At 41.9% G+C, this 26,221-nt stretch overlaps 1 protein-coding gene across 2 annotated transcripts in view; it reads right to left on the minus strand.

Moving 5' to 3' along the window:
- The window catches only part of GABPB1 (GA binding protein transcription factor subunit beta 1), a 486,223-nt gene extending 464,616 nt beyond the window's left edge, over window positions 1–21,607 (minus strand). Inside the window, exon 1 of one of the 2 annotated variants that reach the window (XM_086958248.1) lies at window positions 21,461–21,607. The gene's annotated coding sequence lies outside the window, so the exon portion shown is untranslated. The remainder of the gene's footprint in view (window positions 1–21,460) is intronic. The other variant, XM_086958247.1, reaches the window with a different exon arrangement.
- Between the last annotated feature and the right edge of the window lie 4,614 nt (window positions 21,608–26,221).

Consider the following 26,221-nt stretch of genomic DNA (forward strand, 5'->3'; position numbering starts at 1 on the left):
ATAAACACTTAAAACATAACATAGCAAAATGAAGAGTCAGAGCCATTTTGTAATTGGAGTTTGTGTTGATTTATTTGGCTTACAACAAATTGAGAAGCAAATGAAACTCCTAGAAGATCACTGTTATCTGGACCAGCCCAGCCACAGCTTCAGTAACTATACTCTAGGTGTCAAAATCTCCAAGAAGGTACTGAATGCAGTCAATACCATCCTCTATGTTGCACTTGTTAAAAATGTAGAGGGCCACCACCAATGCTTTATAAGCTTTCATAATCAGGTGAAATGTTAAAACAGCTACAGGTGGTTGGGTGAAGAAATTCATCTGACGAAATGGACCTTTCAATTGAGGATCTCAAAACTTTGTGTAGTATATAGGAGTTAGTGTGCAAAAGACATTGTGAAGTGAAAGGGTTAAACGTCGATGAGAAAAGTCCATGCAAAAAGCTACATACAGCAGAGAAATGTTCAACGGTTTTGTTTGTTTTCTACTAACCTTGCTACATGTATATATTTACTAAATGTACACAACTGTTTGTCCAGCCAAGATTTTGCGTTATGTCAAATCATAGCCTGTGTGTAGGGGAAAGCTTACAGCCTAGATCGTGTCGATAAGAATCAATGAGAACGAGTAGAATATAAGACGAAGGAAACAGTGAGGGTATTTGGTCGGGAGGTTTGCAAGTATAATAGGGAAGTAGCTGATTTATGAAGGGATAATGTGGGATAGTGAAAGCTAGCTTTTAGTGCATAAAGAATATGGGTGTGGTACAATCTGGGAACCTCACAGACGGAGTCATGCAAATTTGCCACTGCCCACAGCTGCTGTCCCTCTGTGCCATCCCACAGGGTGTTTGTAGTGGTCTTCCTGGTACTGTCTGGAAAATCAAAGGTGACCTGGGACAAAAGGCCTTTTCTCGCAGTTTATCTTGATTGCAGGAATTGCATGATAGCATCTGAATGCTATTTAAAGAAACCATAGGAAATATATGTGGCTTTCTTGATACTGTTTTCATTACAATCATATAGTAAAGACTTAGTGTGTTGTTCCTTATCGGGTGTCCTTAATGAATTGTATCTGGTACAAAATAGCTTGGGGTGGTTGCAGGCAAGCAGTCAAATTCACTTTGGAATATGTTATGTTGAGCTTCAGTACAATACAGCACATTAGGCAATTATAAGATCAAATTCCTGTTAGGTTTGTTTCCTATAACTTAAATTGATGTTGTTCAATGTTCACATGAATTGTTGTATCTTAAAAAAGAAATACATTAACATTAACAAGGATTGCTACCTGCTTACATTTAAACATTCAGTTTAATATATCTGAATGCAGTCTAGTGCAGTGTTTCCCAAAACGTGTTGCGATCTGAGCCTGTTTTTGGTAGGTCGTGAAAGTACAAGCAATAAAGATGCCTTTAACCCCTTTGCCGCGGCCGCGATTTCGCGGCAGTGCGGCACTTCCGCAAAATGGGCGGGGCCGTGTCAGCCGACGGCAGCACTTGCGAGGTAGTGCTCCCATTGGCAGCACGCAAGGGGTTAAAATCCGTATTTCAGGTGTCAGATTTGCTGTACTTCAAAAACAGAGCTCAAATGACAGGCTATGTCTTCTGACAAATTTGCAACTTATTTTTTTAATATGCGGATTGGGGTTTACAAACCCCTCTCACTTTGCTGTCAGAGAAAAAAAAAGTAAAGTGAATTAAGTGACAAATTTACTAGAGGGTAGAGTGTCATTTTTTTCTAACACACAACAAAATGTAACCACCTGTAAATAAACTGTACACATTCAGCAGTTAGGAAAGCAAACATTAAGCAAATGTTTGGTAATTCTTAAGTGAGATGGAAGTAAAGATCATAGCATATGTTCAAAATAAATAAGGACACTTTATTTTGTGATGCACAAAGGATAAATATTCACTCAAATCAATTTCTACATATCATTTGTGTACAGATCAGTACAACTATGCGTATACGCAAATGTAGTGGCAATTTAAATGGAAAATGCGTGGTCTGTAAAATACAGTGCGCTGCCATGAGACGCATTAGTGATAGAGAGTAACAGTATCCAGGCAATAATAATAAGAATAACTGGCAAAAAGAAATTTAGTGCAATAATATATAAACACAAATAAAAGAAAGTAAGATAACCATTAATCATAATCACATATAAAATTTAATATCATTGGTACAAATTGATAAAAATGTTAAATCGTTAACATCAAATATAAAATGGCAATAAAAGAAAACAGGTAGGTTTAGTCTCTTAATCACAAAAGGGAAAGTAGAAACTGTGATGGTTCCCACTGCTGATAACTCGAGTTGGTGTCTGTCTGTCAACGCGTTTCGACACTGAGTGTCTTCATCAGGACCTTATCAGCATATTTCTAAAATTGTAGGAGGATAACAGAAAGACTATTACTTGTGTTTAAATTGATATATTTCTTCAAATTTAATAGATTGCACTAACATTTAATGCCAGAGAATATTCATGATACACTTTACCGCAGAGAAGGACATTTAGAAAGAACAAAATAACAGAATAAATACATTCAGATTATAACAATTTTTTCAAAATAACATTTTTTTGAGTTTCTTATTCATTCAAATAACTACTATATGACACAATCTTTCATTAAGTTGACAGTAAAACTGCATCGCATAAACACATCATTATAAACAGAGATAATAAGTAGGTCCCGTAGGGACATAAACAGACAATTTATATTCTTATCCTTAGAATATGGAAGAGAGGAGAAGTTAAGATTCCTAGTACTGACATCCTGCCTAATTTAGAAGTTGTTTTGACAAGAAAGAGGACATTTTTTATGAGTTCTTTATAATAAAGGAAAACAAGAGCGTTGATACCCTATATTCTAATCTTAAGACTCATTTAAAAGCAAATATCTCAAATGATGATCACATTATTTTAATAATCATTGAGATCTAAGTTGCTACGGTCTATGTTGTTAATACTGATTCTAAAGCTATAATTTAATGTGGACCAACATTTATATATGTGTAGAGTTCAAATATGTATTTACAAACTAAGCCTACTTTATATAGCCTGTGTAACAGAGTTGTGCAACCAAGTTGTGCATATTCATGGCAATTACATACCTGAAACCATTTCTCAAAAGTTTCTTCAGAGTTTGTGAATTCAAGCGATATAAAAAGCAGTGCTATAAGATATCAGTCTTTCTGCTATTAGGAAAGGAAAGACAAGAGTACAGGATGTCCCAATTAGAACTACATATGGGATGTTACCAAGGTTCACATATCTACTAGTATATCTAGCGTTTCTGAAAGGATTACCTTTATTTTTGGATATATTTAAATCCTGCAAATATGTCAGGCATCATCGTTACTCGCTACTCCTCTTGTCTCCAACCATTAACTCTGTAGGAAAACCGATAAAGTCTATTGAGTCCAAATACTCCTAAAGAACGCCCATAATTAGCTAGGTGGTTTCTAGCCTGAAAAGCTTACCTTAAGTAGTTAATCTGAGGGCGTTATTGAAAGTCTCCAAGGTCCAGGACCATAGATTGCATAACACGTGTTTTTGCCAGTATATTATCCTTTAGATAATAAAAGAAGACAGGAAAGCAGATGTTTACCAAAATGCCTGTATTCGGCAAGAAATGATGTTAACGAAAAAAGTAAAATAAACACGTACGTAATGTGGCCAAGCTGTCAACCGTCGTGTCACAATGTTGCGAGAAAACGCAGTTATTATTTAAAGCAGGACGAACAAGAACGGATGAAGCATAATGGGCTCGAAAACGCGGTCTCTGTAATTGGGATACAATGAGAAACGTGACTCAGACGGTTACAATTCGAAACCGTGCAAAAAAGCCAGGTGTCGCTTTATTTTCTCAGTCTAGTGTTACTATATAACTATAGCGAGATAAATCTTAAAAAGAGGCAAGACTATATCATTCTTATCATATGCCTTTGTGACTGTAAATGAAGGTATTCACTAATCGAAATTTAAATATGATTCTTCTTTAGTGGTGCCGGAATGATCAATAGATTCTATGAATCACTCACTCGAAATACATGTTTGTATGAACACATAATTTTGTTCTTAGGAAATGCGACTAAGCTTAATTAAGTATTTTAAAAACGGCACGGTATAGCAAACCAAGAGACGCATACCTGCTCTGTGCTTCCGATCCAGCGTGGTCAATGGCGGCGAGTGAGTCCGTAACGGAGGCAAAGAGAGTGTAAGATAGCAGCGGATTGGGGAATATATAGCGCAGGTGCCATTCGGTATACGAGTTAATCCCTCCTCTTTCTTAAAGGGCTATGAGAGGTACCTCTCGCTGTGGATCATGTCAATCTTGTGATTCCATCATCAATGGTGAAACTATAATATTCAATGAAGAAACCGTTAACGCGAAGGAACTATGTACCTGCAACACTCAAAATGTAGTCTACTTAATTGTATGTCCATGCAATTTAGGCTACGTGGGTGAGACCTCTCGAGCTATAAAAACCCGCTTAACTGAGCATAGATCTGCAATCAAGACGAAAAAATGTATGTCACCACTGGTCAACCACTATGTGGATTACAAACATCTACCTACAGAAATGAAATGGTGTATTTTAGAAAAAATACACATACCGGAATCTAAAGGAGGAAGTAAAATACGCAAAAAGAAAGAGGTTTATTGGATTTTCACTCTTAATACCTTTAACCAGGGATTGAACCTCGAACTTCCGTGGGAAAATGCTATCACATAAAAGTATAGGTTTAGATAATTAATCCTAGGTAGTCAATAATTGCATGTTATTTGAATATAGAATTCTGATACCCCCTGATAAACCTGAGCCGGGTGTGACACATATCAACATTTAAACTACACAGTAAGAAACTATTAGCTTTTTTGCTAGCATAACAGCTATATTTAGGCCGACAAATGTTGTATAGATAATTATTCAAGCTTTCGCTAATTGGTTAGTTCCTTGGTCGGTATTATTTGGACCGCTTTAATACAATTGATTTGCGCTCGTGTGAATGTTTGCGCTGTTCGCCTTATTGCCATCCTATAGCATAGCCCTTTAAGAAAGGCGAGGGATTAACTCGTATACCGAATGGCACCTGAGCTATATATTCCCCAATCCGCTGCTATCTTACACTCTCTTTGCCTCTGTTACAGACTCACTCGCCGCCATTGACCACGCTGGATCGGAAGCACAGAGCAGGTATGCGTCTCTTGGTTTGCTATACCGTGCCGTTTTTAAAATACTTAATTAAGCTTAGTCGCATTTCCTAAGAACAAAATTATGTGTTCATACAAACATGTATTTCGAGTGAGTGATTCATGGAATCTATTGATCATTCCGGCACCACTAAAGAAGAATCATTTAAATTTCGATTAGCGAATACCTTCATTTACAGTCACGAAGGCATATGATAAGAATGATATAGTCTTGCCTCTTTTTAAGATTTATCTCGCTATAGTTATATAGTAACACTAGACTGAGGAAATAAAGCGACACCTGGCTTTTTTGCACGGTCTCGAATTGTAACTGTCTGAGTCACGTTTCTCATTGTATCCCAATTACAGAGACCGCGTTTTCGAGCCCATTATGCTGCATCCGTTCTTGTTCGTCCTGCTTTAAATAATAACTGCGTTTTCTCGCAACATTGTGACACGACGGTTGACAGCTTGGCCACATTACGTACATGTTTATTTTACTTTTTTCGTTAACATCATTTCTTGCCGAATACAGGCGTTATGATAAACATCTGCTTTCCTGTCTTCTTTTATTATCTAAAGGATAATATACTGGCAAAAACACGTGTTATGCAATCTATGGTCCTGGACCTTGGAGACTTTCAATAACGCGCTCAGATTAACTACTTAAGGTAAGCTTTTCAGGCTAGAAACCACCTAGCTAATTATGGGCGTTCTTTAGGAGCATTTGGACTCAATAGACTTTATCGGTTTTCCTACAGAGTTATTGGTTGGAGACAAGAGGAGTAGCGAGTAACGATGATGCCTGACATTTTTGCAGGATTTAAATATATCCAAAAATAAAGGTAATCCTTTCAGAAACGCTAGATATACTAGTAGATATGTGAACCTTGGTAACATCCCATATGTAGTTCTAATTGGGACATCCTGTACTCTTGTCTTTCCTTTCCTAATAGCAGAAAGACTGATATCTTATAGCACTGCTTTTTATAGCGCTTGAATTCACAAACTCTGAAGAAACTTTTGATAAATGGTTTCAGGTATGTAATTGCCATGAATATGCACAACTTGGTTGCACAACTCTGTTACACAGGCTATATAAAGTAGGCTTAGTTTGTAAATACATATTTGAACTCTACACATATATAAATGTTGGTCCACATTAAATTATAGCTTTAGAATCAGTATTAACAGCATAGACCTTAGCAACTTAGATCTCAATGATTATTAAAATAATGTGATCATCATTTGAGATATTTGCTTTTAAATGAGTCTTAAGATTAGAATATAGGGTATCAACGCTCTTGTTTTCCTTTATTATAAAAAACTCATAAAAAATGTCCTCTTTCTTGTCAAAACAACTTCTAAATTAGGCAGGATGTCAGTACTAGGAATCTTAACTTCTCCTCTCTTCCATATTCTAAGGATCAGAATATAAATTGTCTGTTTATGTCCCTACGGGACCTACTTATTATCAATGTTTATAATGATGTGTTTATGCGATGCAGTTTTACTGTCAACTTAACTAAAGATTGTGTCGTATAGTAGTTATTTGAATGAATAAGAAACTCAAAAAAATGTTCTTTTGAAAAAATTGTTATAATCTGAATGTATTTATTCTGTTATTTTGTTCTTTCTAAATGTCCTTCTCAGCGGTAAAGTGTATCATGAATATTCTCTGGCATTAAATGTTAGTGCAATCTATTAAATTTAAAGAAATATATCAATTTAAACACAAGTAAAAGTCTTTCTGTTATCCTCCTACAATTTCAGAAATATGCTGATAAGGTCCTGATGAAGACACTCAGTGTTTAAACGCGTTGACAGACAGACACCAACTCGAGTTATCAGCAGTGGGAACCATCACAGTTTCTACTTTCCCTTTTGTGATTAAGAGACTAAACATATCTGTTTTCTTTTATTGCCATTTTATATTTGATGTTAATGATTTAACATTTTTATCAATTTGTACCAATGATATTACATTTTATATGTGATTATGATTAATGGTTATCTTACTTTCTTTTATTTGTGTTTATATATTATTGCACTAAATTTCTTTTTGCCAGTTATTCTTATTATTATTGCCTGGATACTGTTACTCTCTATCGCTTGTTGTGCCCTGATCCAGGAAACTGACTTTACTCAGGGGGTCCCTGTTTAACACAATAATGAGATGCTTTAGTTACATTAACAAAAAATTCAATTGCCTGCCTTATAGCTAGTAAAGCTAGATGGGTCATGAAAGTTTTTTATTCTTACAAAGTGGGACGTGGTTCTAAAAACTTTGGGAAGCACTGGTCTGGAGTAATAATGTAAAATGCATTGTAAGCCTATATATGATAAAGTCTACATGGGCATATGGTTGTCTTCAGTTTGCTATATGGCAGACGGCAACGTTAGTGTGTTTCCCCTAAAAGTGCAGTACCCAGGCACCAAACTTTTAACCTATTAAATCCCTAAACATATCTTCGTGCACACGTGTGGCACAATCACTCAATGCTACATTAACTAGAGTAAGGCACTTATCCAAATTACCCCTAGAAGTCCCAGATTTATCTGCGAATGAAGCCGTAAACATCTTTTGAGTTTGGTGTCAAGATAGTAAAGTTAAGAGTGTTTCTCATGGTAGTGTCAACTGCAAAACAACCAGCTACTTATGTAAACCTAGACAGAAAACAGTGCCTGTCCACCTATCCCTAGATATAAAAAATATTAACCTTTTACACTGCACAATTCACAGCCTAAATTATCTTAGGTTGTTTAGAAAACTTACAATTTATCAAAAGCCATTTATGCTGTGCACAAACAGATGAGCCAATGAGGCAAATATAATCTTAGGAATTGGAAACTTCAATACAACACAGGTTCTAGTTGATATAAGTGTGATATTACTGTAATACAGTAACTATATTTTAGTTTCTATGACAACGGACAACACGTTTATTTCCAACACATCTGTCCCAAACGTCCATTTGGCATATTTTTTAACCAATGTAAGCTTTCTGCGTGATTTTATTGACTCAAGACTAGGTTTTAGTTATGTTTTTTTACTAAAAAAAAAGTAACAAACGAACGATCCAGATTTCCAAATACATATTAAGTAGTCATCCAAAAATGACCAATGTTCTAGAGAAGAAAAAAAAAAAATATATATATATATATATATATATATATATATATATATATATATATATATATATATATATATATATATATATATAGGCAGATTAGGGATACCCTGTCCCCCCTAGCCCTGCGGGGGTGTAGGGAGGAGCCCCACTACCCCCAAAAAGTTTGTTTGTTTTAAGGACTCGTCTGAGCCAGCGCATGCGCTGCTCTGGCGAGACATTTAGTGAGTGGGCTTTAGAAATCAGACCACAAGCTTTTGCTTGTGGCCTAAAGCTTGCGATTATGCACGCACTCAGCCGCCTTCTGGCTTTCCTCGCGGCACCCTTACAGCGCCCGATCAGGCGCCATCTTGCTTTCCTCACGCTTGCTCTCCCAAGCGCCTCGCTCCCCCTTCCCCCACCACACAGCACGTCTTGCGGCCGCACATCTGGTTTCCTTCCTTTTCCTGTCCATGCGTGCCTCCCAGTTGTCTGTATTATTTCCTGCAGTCAATTCACTCTTAACTCCCTACAATCTCTTACATCTCTTCATACCCTTTACCTTCCTTCCACGTCATTTCCTGTAGTTCCCATCTATTTACCTCCCTTCCATCTCCTCCCTAAACTTCTTTACTCACTGTGCTGGTTTCTGTACTCTCACATGGGAGGGCCTCGGTGGGGCGACAGGGTGGTTCATTCATTTACCCGCTGTGGATGGTGTGGTGTGATGGATGACGGTCTCCCTGCGGCGAGTCTCCGTGGGAGTGTTGGTGGCTTGTGCAACCTTCCTAGACTATCTCAAGGCCGCGTGAGGTGATTATTCTGGCAGCGTGGCGCTCCAGCCTCGCGACCCTAATCTGCTTCAGCGTCACTGCGAGTCTCTGACAGGTGTGTGGCTCTTATTAGTGCAGCAGGTGCAACGCCGCCATGGTCCGGGGTCGCGAGGGGCATTCAGGACCCTCCCTCCCCCCCAGTTTTGTCGGTCTTTGATTACCAAAAAGAATGATCCAGGCATTTCCTTGCATGCCATATAGCGTATGGTAGTCTTGCTACGTCACCTGGACAGGGGATTGTTCTTGTGCACTTCATACGACATGTGTGGCGGATTGATTGTGCTGCAGGGTAAGTCACACATTAGGGCCCCTATTTAGTGTGTTTTATTCCTGACGTGAATTAAGTTTATGCGTGTGTTTGTATTGATGTTTAAATTTAGGTATTCTCCCCAACTCCTGTTCTTGGAGCAAGGTTGACACCATTGCTCTAGTTCAGCTGTCCCACTGCCTTGAAAAAAGCTCACAGGTTCCTATTGTTTTCCTGCAGTTTCAGCCCAAGTGTCTGTCTCCAAGCCGGTTTAAAGTAATAACAATAATGCCGCCTGAGTTACGCTTCACGTGAAGCACCAGACCAGGCCGTTTCAGAGTGAAACCTGCCTATTAAATTAACTATGCCTCAGCTTAGCAAGCCTTTCTGAGACCCTGGCATGTTGTGTCATCTTTCAGTGTTCGCAGGCAAATCAATTTTAGGGAGGCAGTGTTAGCAAATGTGTAAGGGGAGGAGTATCACTATCTTCATTCAATGCCAATTCACCTTATGCAGGTACATTACTTGGAAGCCCTAAGTACATCACTTGGAAGCCATAAGCACATTACTTGGAAGCCATAACCACAGGATACCGAGTGGAAGTGGGTAGAATACCCCCTAATCTTCATTCCAGTGCACTTCTGGCATGTACATTACTTTTAACATTTCTCGTTTCATGTAGACTTAAAAAAAAGAAGAAAAATATTAAAATGATGCCATAATGCTCAGTGTGTGTGCATGCCATTGGAGGATAATGTGCTGCATGGTAAACACTTATAAGGTCCCAAAGGCGAGACCTATTGGCTATGCCAATGCTAGTTGATATTGCTACAAATTCGATGGAGATTTGGAAATCCACAGCTAAAGCACGTTTTTTTAGCGTGTTCCTGCGCTGAATCCAGTGTTGGGTAGGGCCTGGAGCGACGCATTTTATTGTTTAGGTTGAGTCATGGCTCCTTTCCCTAGGCTCTGGGGTGGCCAGGGGACCCCATCCCCCCTAGCATAAATTAAAGGCAAATGGGGCATCCTGTCCACCTCCCAGAACCTCACTGAGGCCCTGGGGACCATATCCCTTGGGGTCGATTTAAAATTAAAGGGGAGAGGGGATGCACTGCAACCCTTCCCGAGCCTGCAAAGGCCCCAGGGACCCAATCCGCTGGGGCAAATTATTTAATAAAAAGGAGAGGCGGGTAAGCACCAGAGCCTCGTAAGGCCCTGTGGCCAGCTTAAGAGATGCGTCGTGGGGACCACCCCCTGGGACACAGTTTCCCGCAACTGCACTGGAAGGTGAAAAATGTGCACTCCGAATAGGCAGCATGGGGTTGGCGATCTGGACGGCAATAAAATATTACTTTACGTTAAATAAGCTGTAGAAATTCACTGAAATAAAGAAACTGCTGTATCCCCTTTTTATTCGGAAAAGTTGGGTTTCAGTAGTTTTGCTTCATAAAAAAAACGAGTCTTCTATAGCACATGTCAAAAACGGAGTCGCTACATGTGCTAGAGTGAGTTCAGGATGTGAATGAGAGTTCAGGACAAGGCATGATTGGGAGCTCTTAGTCGGAGCCGAAAGTACTGTAGTTCCTCACAGTGTCTGCCACTTGGTCGTAAAGATGTTCAATCTATATACTCATACAATCCTTGGCCTCTCCGTAGAGCTAACAAAGCAATGATTGCATATGCGGATTCTAACCATGATTCTATGGGAAAGTATGTGAAGGAGGTACACAGTTCTGGAAAGGGGGGGTGCATATATGGTGAAGTAGACGATACAGAAGTCACTATATGCAGGAATGTGTGAAATAACAGAACAAAAGAGATTAAGTGTGTCAGATATATATGGTGGGGACTTTAGCAAGAGAGACGGGACTATGTGCGTAAGCAAACTAATAGAGAGAGGGAGAATGCAGAGTCAAGCTCACTTTGCATTTAGTTTTACAACTTGGGAAGTGTAGTTTGAGGACAGCGTCTTCATACAAGAGTCAGGGGCCACTCAGATACGAGCAAATTCTTCATTTTATGTTAGGCCCTTAGGTTACAGCAACAGCAGGAAGTAGGTGCAGTTGGGGCTCCATTCTCCCTCCCAATCTCCTTACCTCCTACTCAATACCACATAACAACATTCTAGGACATTAGTCTTTCTCACCGTTAAAGAAATCAGCTCAGATATACAGGAAAAGAGGGACAAATATGATGCTATATACCTCCCTTTCTTACAAAAAGCAAAAACGGACAACAGGCATTCCCTTGCATATATACGTAAGGGACAATCATTCACAATTACTGAATCTTAAACATTCAAAAAATAACCTGGTTGAATGTCTGTGAAGATACACAAAGACAACAAATTACAGTCACAGAAACTCTGTGAAGGGTCAAAACAGGAAGCTCCCAAGCCTCACGGGAACAACGAAATAAGACACTAGGTTGTGATTACCTTTTATAAAACATGTGACGACATCTTTGGACACGAAGCCCTACAACCACCTCTACACACTCAATGACACTACACAACATTTATACATGCAGGACATGTAGTAACTGGGACTGAATCATGAGCAAGCCAGGTCACAGAAACCCCTGGCTTTCTTCAACAAAGGGTTCCATATATAGTTTACTAATATATCACCATAGTTAAAAATACCTTTACCAGACTCCAAATAAAACCTAGCCTCGCAACTACATATGTACACAACATCCCAAGACATCCACCTCACTTTACTTAACTACACAGCAAAAACAATCATGCATTCATTTCCCCGAGCAACACACATCAATAACAAGGACAATACACTGTACCACACACAATAGTGCCACCCAGCACTCCAACTTGCACTAAACCCTACCAAACTGAATAGCCAAACCAACATGACAAATGGCCAGGTGGAAGAAAGCATTTAATCGGCACCCAGTGCTGTGCACTTTGGAAATTTCACCAGAAAGGCAGGATGTCTTTCAAACACTGTGATCACAGCTCCTTGTGGACACATACTGAAAACGTATTCACAACACAAGATACAAACACTTGAGCAGTCTTGTATTACAACACCAGCTCAACTAAAACACAGTAGAACTACATCAAACTTCCTGAAGGTACTAAACTTTCCCCAACTTCACATTTATTTACTTGAGTTTTATATAGCGCTGGCTAGACCTGGAGGTATCAGAGCGCTTTACATGAGTAGACTTACATAGGTTACAAGTTACACATTGTTCCAGAAGGTACATCAGTTACAGGTTACATCCGTTCGTTCAAGGCGTGTAGAAGGGTAAGGGGGTAATGTAAAAGGGTAATGGGGAGTGAGATTAAGCGGCATAAGGATCAACAGGTTGTCCAGGCATTTGTACAGAGGGAACAGAAGAAACCTTTCACATAGCTCAGGCTTTTCAACTACAGTCTGGACGACTTTTCCATTGTCCCAGCAAGGAAAGTGTGTGCTGAAGGGAAACATATAGGCTTGGGGAAAGATTTCCTGCAACATAAGCAAACTATGTGTATCTCTCGTGATGGGGTACTAACATTCCCTACACCCATGACATTTGGACATGTACAGCCAGGAAGATGGGCACTACACACTCTTCCCTCAAACTTTTAACTAAAGTCCATGTGGAGTTGAAAGTAAACGTTCCCTATATTCCAAAAACAACCTACACGTTGACAATTTAAAGTTGCAACCCTGTCCATTCAGCACACCCAAAACATTAACATACTGCAATATCCAAACAATTAAATTCTATTGTTCATAAACGTGCTAACCAGTGGGGTGATTGAGGAACCTGTTTGACACGGCCGGGCTCCGCTCCGCCGCAACGCGCAGCACCAACAGCTAAGGGCCGGGCCATGCTCCACCTGCATCCCGGCCGGGCTTGGCTCCACCGGGCCCCTCCCACCAGTGACGCAGCAACAGCGCCAGGAGGCGCATAAAGGCAGCGCCAGTTCCGAGGCTTCTGGGGGTGATTGAGGAACCTGTTTGACACGGCCGGGTTCCGCAACGCGCAGCACCAACAGCTAAGGGCCGGGCCTTGCTCCGCCTGCATCCCGGCCGGGCTTGCCTCTGCCGGGCCCCTCCCACCAGTGACGCAGCAACAGCACCAGGAGGCGCATAAAGGCAGCGCCAGTTCCGAGGCTTCTGGGGGTGATTGAGAAACCTGTTTGACACGGCCGGGCTCAGCTCCGCCGCAACGTGCAGCACCAACAACTAAGGGCCGGGCCTTGCTCCGCCTGCATCCCGGCCGGGCTTGGCTCCGCCGGGCCCCTCCCACCAGTGACGCAGCAACAGCGCCAGGAGGCGCATAAAGGCAACGTCAGCCCCTCGTCCCGTGGGACGCGCGCGGGACGCGCCGGGCTAAGCCCGGGCAAAGGGCGGGCCCTTTGTGGCCCTCAGAGGCCTGAAGAGACTGGACTGAGCCAGGAACCCTAAATCATTTTAACTGGACCTCTACTGTGTATTAATCACGTGAGACTTTATTTCATATTTTGTTGTATTTCTTATGAGCAAGTAGTGGTTTTACCTGAGTTTATATCTCGTGCTACAATTGTCTAATATGTCTAAATCCAAAACCGATAAACCAGTATTGGGTCCTTGGATAACTATTAGGTCAAGAAAGTTAACCAGTTAAACAATGAAAGACGCGCCTCTTTAGGGAAGGGCACTCCGATAGTGGACCTGCCAGAACTGTCTCCCACTAGAATGACTATAGACGCTGAGGCAAATACGAGTGGTGTTACCATAGTAGAACCACCAATGCCCATTACAGTGAGTGTTGAGGTTCACTCAGACCAACACGCCCTGTTAAGTGAGGAAATAGGTGCACTAAATGAGGCCCTGCCTGTTATCAGGCGGATGCGAACCTGTAGGACAGCTCATCAAAAAGGGGTGGGGAAGCATAACGCTAACGCTAAAAAAAAGGACGGGAAAGAACTTCACAGCCCTGCCATAACCCCTTTTGTGTTTACAGGAAATAATGACATTGGTCTTAATCTGAATTCTGATCAGTTTGCTTCTCTCATTAAAAATCTAGAAGCAAAACTAACAATGAAGATAGAGGAGTTAATTAAACCCCTAACCAACAAGATTGAGACCTTGGTCACGGAAGTGGCCAGGCTGGGTGGCCTGTTATCTACACACCTGACTGCACCAACTAATGGTAGCGCTAAGGCGGGTGGAAAAGGGTAGGATGTGGTGAAAGCTAAAGACCATCTAACACGGGGAATACTGTTGCAGCAGCTACCACTGGGAATGAGGCATTAAATACACCAGCCGCCCCAGTGGCAGCTGTTCCGTTGACACAACCCAATATAGTCCCACAAAGTGGTACAGCCCCTAGACCCCCCAGATATAATCGATACCTAAATCTACCACCTGATTGTGCACCGTTTGTGGCAGTATTGACCAATGTTCCACCTTGTGGTCCCCATCCCGCCTCTCCTTATGATGAAACTCATGCTTCTTTGAAAAATAAGACAGTGGCGTGGCTTAATAAAAATTGTGGTTTTCCCATTCCTTATTCAGAACAGATAATGGCAGTAAGGCAGGTGAACTGGGTAGGACCTTCTAAAAAGACAGGCAGTGGTGATTGCATTGTTGTAAATTTTAAACATCCCCAGCATGTGGCAACTGTCCTTTTGAGAGCTTCCTCACTAGTCTATAACGAGAACAGTATTTGTGTGCGCCCACTAGGATACTTCTACGCACATTTGTGCAAACCCACACCCCAACAAAGACTAACTAAGCGGGTGTTTGAACCACAGACACCAGTCAGGGACGTACAATTCATATACATCACCAATCCCTGTGGCTCAGGTGGTATGAATGAAACTTATAACAGGATTAATAGTGTTGGACGCTATCAGTATGGGTCTAATGTTAACACACAGAACAGGTACGAAGTGCTGTCTGGACTTGAGATGTGTGATTGACGGGAGGTACCTGCGGCTCAGGGCACTGTGGCTACAGGTGAACCTATACACATAGAGAACCCACAGGTTATAGCATCTGGATGTTATGTTGTTTCTTGGAATATTGCAGGCCTGGCTGGCAAAATGTCTGATGAAAATTGGGTTAACTATATAAAACAATTTAAGATCATCTGCCTACAAGAAACGTGGGTGGTGGGGTGTGATCTCTTTCTGGAAGGGTACAAGGCCTTCTATGTGCCAGCCACACCATCGATAAGGGGCAGGCCTAAGGGGGGACTTGTAATTTTTGTTTCCATTTCAATATCATGTAAGGTACGTAGAATTGAATCACAGCATACGGGCGTGATGGGCCTAGTTCTATCCGGAGAAAATTGTCGGGTTGGCATGGTGAATTTTTATAATGCTACTCATGATAGCGCAGGCACTAATCATATTTCTATACTAAATTCTTTTGTTACAACTTTCTCGAAAGATCTGGGCCATAACCTCATGATTATGGGGGATTTTAATGTGCACCCTTGTGGTGATCCACTGAAGAAATGCTTATCAGAGTTGCATTGTGAACGTATGGGTGGTCTCCACATGGAACATACTGAGGAGGGGGAATTATGTAATGACCTGTTGAACAACTTTGACCTTTCATCGGCTAGGACACTCAGGGACCCGTTAAAATGTTTTGATATTCCTACTTTCAAAGGGCATGGTAGGGGCACCTTCATAGTTCGTATGCTAGTCTCTCTGACGATGCAGACTTTCCTAGATTCGTTCAGCATTGTTTTAAGTAAATTTAGTGACCATAATCCTCTAACAATCTTCTTAAAAGGATCCTGGGTAAAAAAGGCAAACCAGAGCAACAGCATAGGTAGGCTGGGAACAACAGATGGGAGGAGGCGACTTAAATGGTCAATGGTCTCCCCGGATATTCTCTATAAAAACATTGCTGAAAGTTGTATGGAGGATATCAAAAATTGTACCCTTGAGGGGGGAGATCCCAGGCAGGTTCTAGCTGCTTATCAAAACTTATCGGAGAAGGTGTCAGAATTACTATCTGTCCCCAATAAGAACCAGGCGAAAGTGGGTCCGAGGTGGTTTAGCCACGAATGTACTAAAGCTGCACGCAAACTTAGGTCGCTCTGTCAGCTACCCCGAGGAATCGGGAGGATGTAAAACTGTGCAGAAAGGAATATAAGGTTGTCATTGCATCCCGCAAGGAGATTTTAAGAAGAGAGGCCTGGGATGAAATACTTGACCCCTCCACCTTGAATTGCAGCACCAAATTTTGGGCACTAGTTAAAAAACCTTTCCTGGCAGAAGAACCAGGTGACGGACTTGACTGCTGCATAACTAAGGAGGAGTGGGAATGTCATTTTAAAAATCTGTACTCAGCGGATCCTGTAACAGTTGATGCTGCCTCCTATGATAGGGGAGACAATATTAAATTTGATAAAAGCGAGGTATTGGATGCCATAGAGGGTCTCACAGCAAAGAAAGCTCCCGGACCTGATGGAATTCCACCGGATCTTTATAAATCAGATCCAGACTTTTGGGCACCCATCCTGGTAGCTGTATTTAACGCTGCCACTATATTGGGTTGTCCAATGTCCTGGGGATTGTCAACTATTGTCCCGGTCTTCAAGAAAGGAGACAAGGGCAGCGCTCTCTGTTATCGTCCAATATCACTAATAGATTCTATGGTCAAGATTATGGGGAGAATCTTACTGCAGCGTTTAACAAGTTGGACTGCTGATAATAACATTATGCCAAATTCCCAATACGGCTTCTGTCAAGGCCGTTCTACTATAACACAGTGCCTTAACCTATTTCTCATATTGAGTAAATATACTGTTGTACAGAAGGGAGCCGTTCACCTTGCCTTCATGGATCTGTCATCGGCCTTCGACTGTGTTAACAGGGGAAGGCTGTGGCAGACCATGAGGGAGAAAGGTGTAGACAGAGGGATTGTGGACGTTTTGGTGGATTTGCACAGTGATACCAGCGCTAATGTTAGGTTCTCATCCAATGGGGAAACCACTGGAAATTTTAGCATTAAAAAGGGAGTGCGTCAGGGCTGTATCCTGGCCCCATTTCTTTTCAATTTTTATATTAATAATTTAGGTACTACAGGAGGTAAAATCAGATTGTCCTAGAGTCGACAGGAGGGGTATTCCTGTACTTTTATACGCAGATGATGCAGTTTTAATTTCAAGAACGGAAAAGGGTCTCCAGGCACTTCTGAATGCTTTCAATGACTTTATGACCAATAGGGACCTTCTGGTCAACAACTCCAAATCTTATATAATGCATGTTGGCCGTCAATCAAAAAAGAATTTTATTTTTAAACTAGATGATGTCCTGATCCCCATCACTCATAAATGTTCATATCTTGGTGTTTAATTTGACACAAAGCTCAGTTGGGCCCCACATGTGGCAAGAAAGAAGGGGGAAATGACAAGAGTAAACGCCTCTATCTTTAATTTTGCTATCAAACTGGGGAAAAAGCCAAACACTGCCATGATGAAACTTTATAACGCTAAATCGATAGCTACCGCAGTTTACGGCAGTGAGATATGGGGCTATGTCAGTGGCGAACAGTTACAGGTCACTGAAAATAACTTTTTAAAGTTGTCTGCTCTGTGTCCCAGCCAGTACATCGAATCTGGCGGTACACGAAGAGCTGGGAAGTCAGTACCTATCCGACATAGTTGGGTTAAGACCACTGACATGTTGGGTAAAATTATGGTTAAATCATGACATTCCGTTAACCCACTTGATAGTGAAAGACCTTGTATCTCAAGATAACGCAATGTGTGTGCCCTGGCTTAAATATTTGAAGTCTCATTTCCTGAAGCTTGGACGCTTGAATCTGTTTGAAAACCCGAGTGAGATAGTAAAGGGTGATGTGGCAGCAATTAAGAGGGCTTTTTATATGGCCAGAAGGGCCCAAAGAGAAGAAGTTGAGCTCTTGAAACCTAATGTTAGGAAATATGTCATGTTAAGAACTTGTGATACTATGGAATTATACCCAACATGCTCCTTTACTTCTCATGAAAAATTTCTGTTGACGAGGTTCAGGTTTAATATCTTTTATCACCTTTTAATCAGACCAAAGTCGGATACTTTTAAGAAAATTGCTGCTCCCTGTGGCTGCGACGGGAAGTCTCCGCAGGATATGCTGCATTTTATATTTTTATGTAGGTTTTATGAATATCCTCGAAAACGCTATCTTGTTACCCTTTTAAAGAAACTAAATTTTAATCAAATAAGACCTGCACTCATGTACCGTATTTACAGCTTTTGCACAGTGATAGTGTTCTTCAGGTGATAACATTTTTAAAATTAACTGTGAAAATAAGAAAGTGCCTAGATGAGTGACTATATATCTCTGAAGGATGACGCACTAATGCACTTTGTTGTAATTTAGGTACTACCTGCACTTTAATTTTGATTTTGTCTACTTACTCATTAATGAAATTTGTATTATCTGTTTTTAATGAAATATGTACTATTTGTCCTCAAGAAACTGTGATTTTAACTATGAAATGTTTATTGAATTTGTGCTTTTATGGATTGAAATATATCCGAAATAAAGTCTTATTGAATAACCAGTACATATACAACCAATAATGTGTAAATGTCACAAGGCAATATTAATCACCTATTGTTTCCTAAACTAATTAACATCACTTGGAAAACAAGGCACATTTTGTAACAGAAGCACATTAAATAATACCCCATGAAAGCCACACAACCCTGTTGATTAATTTACAGAATGTCAAATTTTAAATCTGTAACTGGACAAATTACCAGGCAGGCGATGTTTTGTTTTCTTAAGTTGCCAGGACATGGTACACTCTCAAACAATACAGCCTCATTTCTATCGCCAATGCCCTACTTCTCTTTCTAAATTAACAAAAAGACCTTGGACAGTCTTTATTCAATGTTTCCGGACTTATCCCAATCAAACATTAGCTTACTATTCTCCTTCGTAAAGTCGAAGTCTATGTAGCCAGTGCCACCACTCTAACACCCATAATATTGAGAAGTCTCTCTTAAGAGCAAGGTGCACTGATGAAGCCCAAACATCACACCCTCTTCCAGTGCAGACTGCCTCGAGCTGGAGAGGAAAGTTCACATTCACTGGGTGCTGCGCATTAATACAAGAACTTGGTCCAAAGACTTAAGCATATAGCTAGCAGGAACCACGTTATCTCCTATGATCACTCTGTGTAAGGCACCACAAAATATGCAGAATGCACACTGGACCCTTAAAAGTGATGGACTAAGCTGTATGTGTCATCTTAACCCCTTCCATGCTGATGACGAACCCCAGCCGTCATGCACTACGTGCTCGTGTGCTGATGACGGCTGGGGTTTGTCACGGCCCGCCCCTGTTCGTGCGGTTTACAGCACACCCGGGGAATCGCGGCCGCATGGAAGGGGTTAAATGAGGAATATACTTCACGCTCACCAACGCTGCTCCTTATGTTGCATGTGTTGTTACCTGAAGTTTCATGTGTCATTTCAAATGGAAAAAGTTAACTGTAAACGAAATATCTATCCTGCCTCTTCCTACTGTCCTTATAATACTGTATCCTTAGCATTGGCCTTGAGCTTAGAACTATTCACTGGGACACATCGCATTGGCATACAACTTCCTCAATTAGGCTCATTGTCCTTGTCAGAGCTTGCCAAATCTACTGACTGGACTCCTGCTCAGCAGCTTGAGCCAACATCACTTGCCAGTAAATGTGAGCGTAAGCACTCCAAACCAGACGTTCATTGTCACATGGCCATCTTACATGCCCTCTTCTCCACCAAACCGCCACCTGGGTATTGCTGCATTTTCATGCAGCTCCTTTAAGAACTTGTTGCCAAAATGTTGTAGTTAGAGGACAGGATCTACATACAAGAGTCAGGGGCCACTTAGGTAGGAAGTACGTTCATTTAGTTTAGGTCCATAAGTTACATAACATGTCAAGGACCCATTCCCCCTCAACATTCCAGGCATCAGCGTAGAGGACAAACATAATACTACATAAAATCACCCCACTGCCCTGCCCTAAAAAAGGTAATCACAAGCACCAGAAAGCAACAGTAGTAAAACAGAGGGCCGGTCGGGGTGATTAATTAAGTCCCTGGACATTTGGCAGCTGTCAGTAAAGTTAGCAAAAGGTTCCAAATCAAGTATGACATTTAGTTTGGTTTATGATGGGTGTTTTAGGCTAATCCACTTGCGCTCTGGCTAAGTGCCACAAAAAAATATATATATATATATATATAAATTCCAGAATAGAGAGCGGTGTTTGGCTGAAAAGCCGAGCCTTAACTGAAGGGAATATTCCTAACGTATTCATTCAACAACTTTGCAGTCCTCGCCGTTGCCCACCATTTACAATGTTGTTTTGCACAACTTTAACGTCCACATGGTGCAGCAGGTCCATGCCCGTTACATACACTGAGAGTGGCCTTTACGTCCACGTAGATAGATAGATAGACCCGCTAACGCACGGTAACATTTGGCGACGGGGGTGTGATTTTGAAAAACATAACGAGTGGGAGGTGTTTTTCACACTGGCTTAGACTGTAGTGAGTTCAACTTTAACCGCGACAAGGCTAAATTAAAACCATTTTGATGTTTCCAAAACATGACTACCCCGCCTGGATCGAGTCTGGTCAGCATGTATGATCTCGGAGTTCTACATGATGTACGTCACTCCTACCCCAAAGGAGCTCGATTGTTGCTATCAATCGTCACTTCTTTTCCATCTGTAGCAAAGTGACCCCCCACGGATTAAAAAAAGGCACTCTTATGCACTTCGCCCCCAAACAAGCACCCCAAATTATCCTCTGTTGCAGAGACATGAGGCACCTTGAGCCGGCGCCACGCTAGGCCGCTTTTTTTTTGTCAACCATCAGCGGATCACGCCACGCTTTTCCTGCAACCCGCACACACGACCATACAACCCACATACACAGCAACGGCCTTTGTGGCGCCCGAGCCCCGGAAACAGGCACCGCATAGGCCGATAAACAGGAAATCGCTAGGGTGGATGGCGGGTTCCGGGGGAAGTTGAATTATTTTTTACTAGCAAAGAGATCAACTTCCACATCCGGTACGGGCCAGAGAGGCACAGAGCGCCGACACTGACCTGGAAAAGCTTGGGGTCTACGTCCCGACTCTTGTCGTGCTGCCAGCAAAAGGTCTGCCAGGCGTGTAACGGCAGTTCCAGCGCTGACCCTTAGAGTAAAGCAAGCAGATTTTCCGAAAATGCCGTCCGATGGGCGCCTAAAATCTTGGAGTATAGTCCCATATACCGAACGCGGATGGACACAAACATGGCGGCGCGTTGGAAAGAATTACCCACATATACTTAATGAATTGAGAACAGTCGGGTGTGACATGCAGCATATGACAGCGGAACGAAAACGCGCACGGTCGTTTCACTCTATTAAAGAAAATATGTTGTTAACTAACCAAAACGTGTACAAACTCCTGTAAAGTGAAGTGCGGAAGGATACGTCTGGGTTGGGACACCTCCGTTCTAGTCACTCTTGGCACATGCGCAGTAGTGGAAGGGGTTGAAGCGGGCATATTTACTGTGAAAAATCCAGTGTCTGATGTTGGTGCTGCGGTTTAAAACAGTATTATAAAGTAAAACTGAATGCATTACGGAGATATTGTGGCGTGTTACGCGTGACTCAGTAATCGACTGGAACCCCGACTTGAAGCTTTTCGCAGTTACGAGAACCAATGAAATATATGGGCGTGACTACCGCAATCGGTTTATTCTTTGGAGAGAGTCCTAATGATCATGTGTAATGAAATTGGAAGGTGTTGTCATACTTTATCTTAGAAATCAGAAAAGGAACGAGAAGTACATTTAAGGACGCAATCTTTAAATACTAGTTTATTAAATCTCAAAATACCCACACAGCGAGAGCTTATCATCACTTTCTTCAACTCTGGAACAACTGTCTGATTCCAGTTTAACGTTCTGGAAATCAGCAGCAGCCACTGTCAACTTAAAGTACCATTAACACAACACATCTTCTGTTACCTTGTGTTTGAATAAATGCAATAGAACAATATTTTGAATGAAATTACAGGCCAATATGAATTTCAGTAACAATAAAGCAAGAAAACATCGAAATAAAAAAACATTAAAATGTATCATTAACAATGATCAAACCATTTTAAAAACCTAACGTAAAAATACCACTTGGAGCATATAAAACGTATTAAAAGCTTATAAAACGAATGGATTAATGATCCCAATAAAATTGCACTACCACTAAATTAAAAGCATAGCCAATAACCAGTCCTGCCAAGCGTCACGCAACAGGTGTGACGCTCACGCATTTCAGTGCGGTGATCCGCATCACCGCACTGAAATGCATTGTCACGCATTTTCGACCTGTGCCAGGCGCGCCAGCGGCGCACCTGTGCCCAGGCTCTCTCTGTCTCCTGAGAGAGGTGCACCAGCCGCCCGAGTGACTAAACAGTTAACTGACTGCTGCAGCTCTCAGCTCTGAGAGCGGCGCGCTACTATGAATCTGAGTCTCTGTCTGCGGTCCGACTGAGACTCCTGTTGCCCTGGAAACATTCGCAAATCATGGTGCAGGCGGCGCCAGCGCGGCTACTCAGACTCTGTCCTCACAGTCAGTCTGCAGGGGGGCCGGGCTGCTCTGAGTCGGCTACTCAGCTGTCAATCACCGTGTGGCGCACTAGGGGGCCGGGATTAATCCGGATGTGCCGGCCGCAATAGTGCCGTCACGTCCGGGTAAGTAGGGGGTCAAGTGCTGCGGAGAAGTGGCGGGGGATTAGCGAGTGCAGGCTGCGCGGCACGAGACGCTGTCTCTCTGAGTGCTATGATGGACTCGCGCCCCGCTTACACTGCATCTCGCACTTTGACCACCTCTGGCATCTCCTCAGCAGAGCCCCCGCGACGACAGACAGAGACTCACAGCTCTTGCCAAGCCAGGCCGAGGTCAGAGGACTGCGAGCGGGCCGCGTCGACTCTGGAGTGGACAGAGCTGGGTGAAGCAGCAGGCACAGCTGGCAGACTCGTCAGAGTGGCCAGTGTTCGTTGCACATCGTGGCTGGGTGGGCAGCGCCTGCAGCTGAGCAAGTCTAGTAAGTCAGTCACTGTCACTGTTTTATTTATTTATTTTTATGTTATGCACTTTGCAGTGCTGCGTCAAGCGGACAGTTACCCCGGGTGTCAGAGATCGCTTCACAATTGGAACAGACAGACAACTGTACTGATACATGAGGAGAAAGTTATGAGGCAAATTATTACACAAAAAGCAAACGTGTTACATGAGGCATTGCAAGAAGTGACAATCGTGAGCAAACAAAATACAAGAGATAGCACAAACACATCACAGAAAGTGGCATGCGACGCGTGCAAGTTATAAAAGAGTGCAAAGTAACAAGTAGAGCCTATAATAGTGCAATAAAAGGCAGACACTCAAACACAAGAACAAACATAACGTTACGTAGACAATGGTGGCACTGGTGCAAGTGTCTAAAGCAAACAAAATGTAGGAGGTAGCAAGCAGCCAGTATGTTAAGAGAAAAGTGACACTCAGCATGAGCTCAGAGCTGTTAACTTCTTTGTAGCCGCTTGCCTCCTGTGACATGGGTTTATAAAAAAAAAGGCAGAAAGCCTAGGCTGCGAATGTAGGAACAGTAGTTTTCAAAGAAATTGGGTACCGGTAGGCCAGCCAGAAGGTGAGACACTCACTGTCACACAACAGCACCTACGCAGAGAGGTAAGAACTGAGCCTTCAGCATTATCACAGCCCATTCCCCTTGGACCTTCTACCAAGAGCACTGCGTCAGGTATTCTACTTGCCTGGCCGTAGCACCATCGTGACCTTTACTAGCATGAGTCATGATGCAGTGAAACAATAATTTCACATAATAAAAAGCATCGATCTGCAGGGCTGCTCTGTCTGATCATCCTTCCGGAGTCAGAGAGCCTGCTGCCTTTAGTCCTGGTTTAGTTTTACCTAATACCTCTGCAGCACGTGTTACCACAGCAGCTGCTCTGAGTGTCATCTAGGGCTGTGAATAGTTGGTATTATCATCAAGTCCGAAGTCGGGTCAGTGCTTGGACATTTACACTCTCTTCGGTGTTCTTCACAGTGTCTTTTTTTCTGATTTGTGTAGTGGCCTGCCAGAAAAGTACTGCTCCTGAAAAACATAACTTGTGTAATTTCATGGTTATGCTTTCGTTTACAGTACAGTCCGGTTAAGGGAGGGAGCAATAGGATTAGTCTCCTTCCATTGCTGGTGCTCTGCAACACTTTCAAGAAGTTCTTGGAGTTTCTTGTTACTCAGTTGGCTGTAATTTCTGATATTTATAAGTTTCCCTCGCCTTAATTGCATGATTTTTGCCCACGAGAAAGTGTCACTCATAGTCGTTGAAATGTCACTCATAATTTCACCCAAATTTTTAAAATGTCACACATGGCAATCTGAAACTTTGGCTGCTATGAATAACACTTCAACTTACAAAAACAACAACCCCATCCGCTTCCTCACAAATAAATTCCGACCCATTTAGGTCTTTTTCTTTACTCTTGTTTACCTTCACATTAGAAAAGCTATTCTTAGCTGATATGTTATTACTATCAGAACATTTGCTACCATTCACCTCCAATTTGCACTTTCCTGCATTCACACAACCTTACCCGTCAATAAAAAAATTGTTGGCATTCGCACCAAGCATTTCCAATTCTATTAAGGACACGGAGGCAAGGATTATGCTATCACTTTCTTTACTGAAAAAATACAGCAGCCAATGAAAAACGTGTTAATACATCAATGTAAACCACATTTCCCGGCCATGGCACATCACCAATACCTTAGAAACTTTCGCCCTATATATAAATTCCCAAATGTGAGTACTTCCTCTTTCTTTGCTTTGAACGAACATTGTCCATGTATTTTGCAACTTTTCCAATGATGACAGAAAATTGTAGAAACTGCAACCAATTCAAACGACATACTCAACAGAAGTCCATGTAAACGAAGTATGCGCAGCTCGCCTTCCATGAAATCCAAATAAGCAATTGCTTATTCACCATTTTGCTCAGCTCCTGAAACTGAAATATCAACTTGTAATAACTGAAATACTTAATTATATCAGGGTGGCTTATAACAGCACAATAAGGACCTGATCCTTTAGCTGAACATGATGGTTGGATTTCCCTTCGGCAACATTGGCCACACAAATTTATGTAAATCAACAGCAGCTACAACTATACTGTCTGTTGTAGGGAATCCATGTTCGCCTTTGTATAAAAATACTTGTGCTTAGTCTCCCCCGGTTAGTCCCACCTCATAGCTGACAAGGTTTCAGATTGCTTATGTGTGACATTTTCATAATTTCAGTGGAATTATGAGTGACATTTAACAAATATGAGTGACACTTTCTAGCGAGCAAAATCAAGAAGTGAAGAAGCACCGCTACGAGATTCCAATTACGGTAGGGATTAAGGAAGCTACTGGTCGGGTGAGTCTGTGAACGCGCCCGCCAATAGCCGAGTAATCTGTAAAGAATGACAACAAGTTTGAATAATCACTGTATGGACACGTATATGGAGTAGCTGGAGCGTGACACGGGGTTGATTTATTATTTGCTTTACAAGTGCATATTCTACAAGCCAGCGAAATGTTTTCTGACGCATCCCAAAATGAGGAAGCAGCAGATGTCTTTAAATGCACACCGATGCAGAGAGCAGACCGGAATCGAGGCAATGGCACACAGAGTACTTTGTGCTCACAATTCAACAAACTAGGGCGCTTGATGGAACGCGAAAGCCGCAAGTGGTGGGAAGCCGCCTCCTTGCAAAACTACTTGGAGGTGAAGCGTATCCCCCGCGGTTTGAGAATCTATACA

The sequence above is a fragment of the Lissotriton vulgaris genome, chromosome 2_1 (genome assembly GCF_964263255.1).
Source record: "Lissotriton vulgaris chromosome 2_1, aLisVul1.2, whole genome shotgun sequence".
In the NCBI taxonomy this organism is placed as follows: Eukaryota; Metazoa; Chordata; class Amphibia; order Caudata; family Salamandridae; genus Lissotriton; species Lissotriton vulgaris.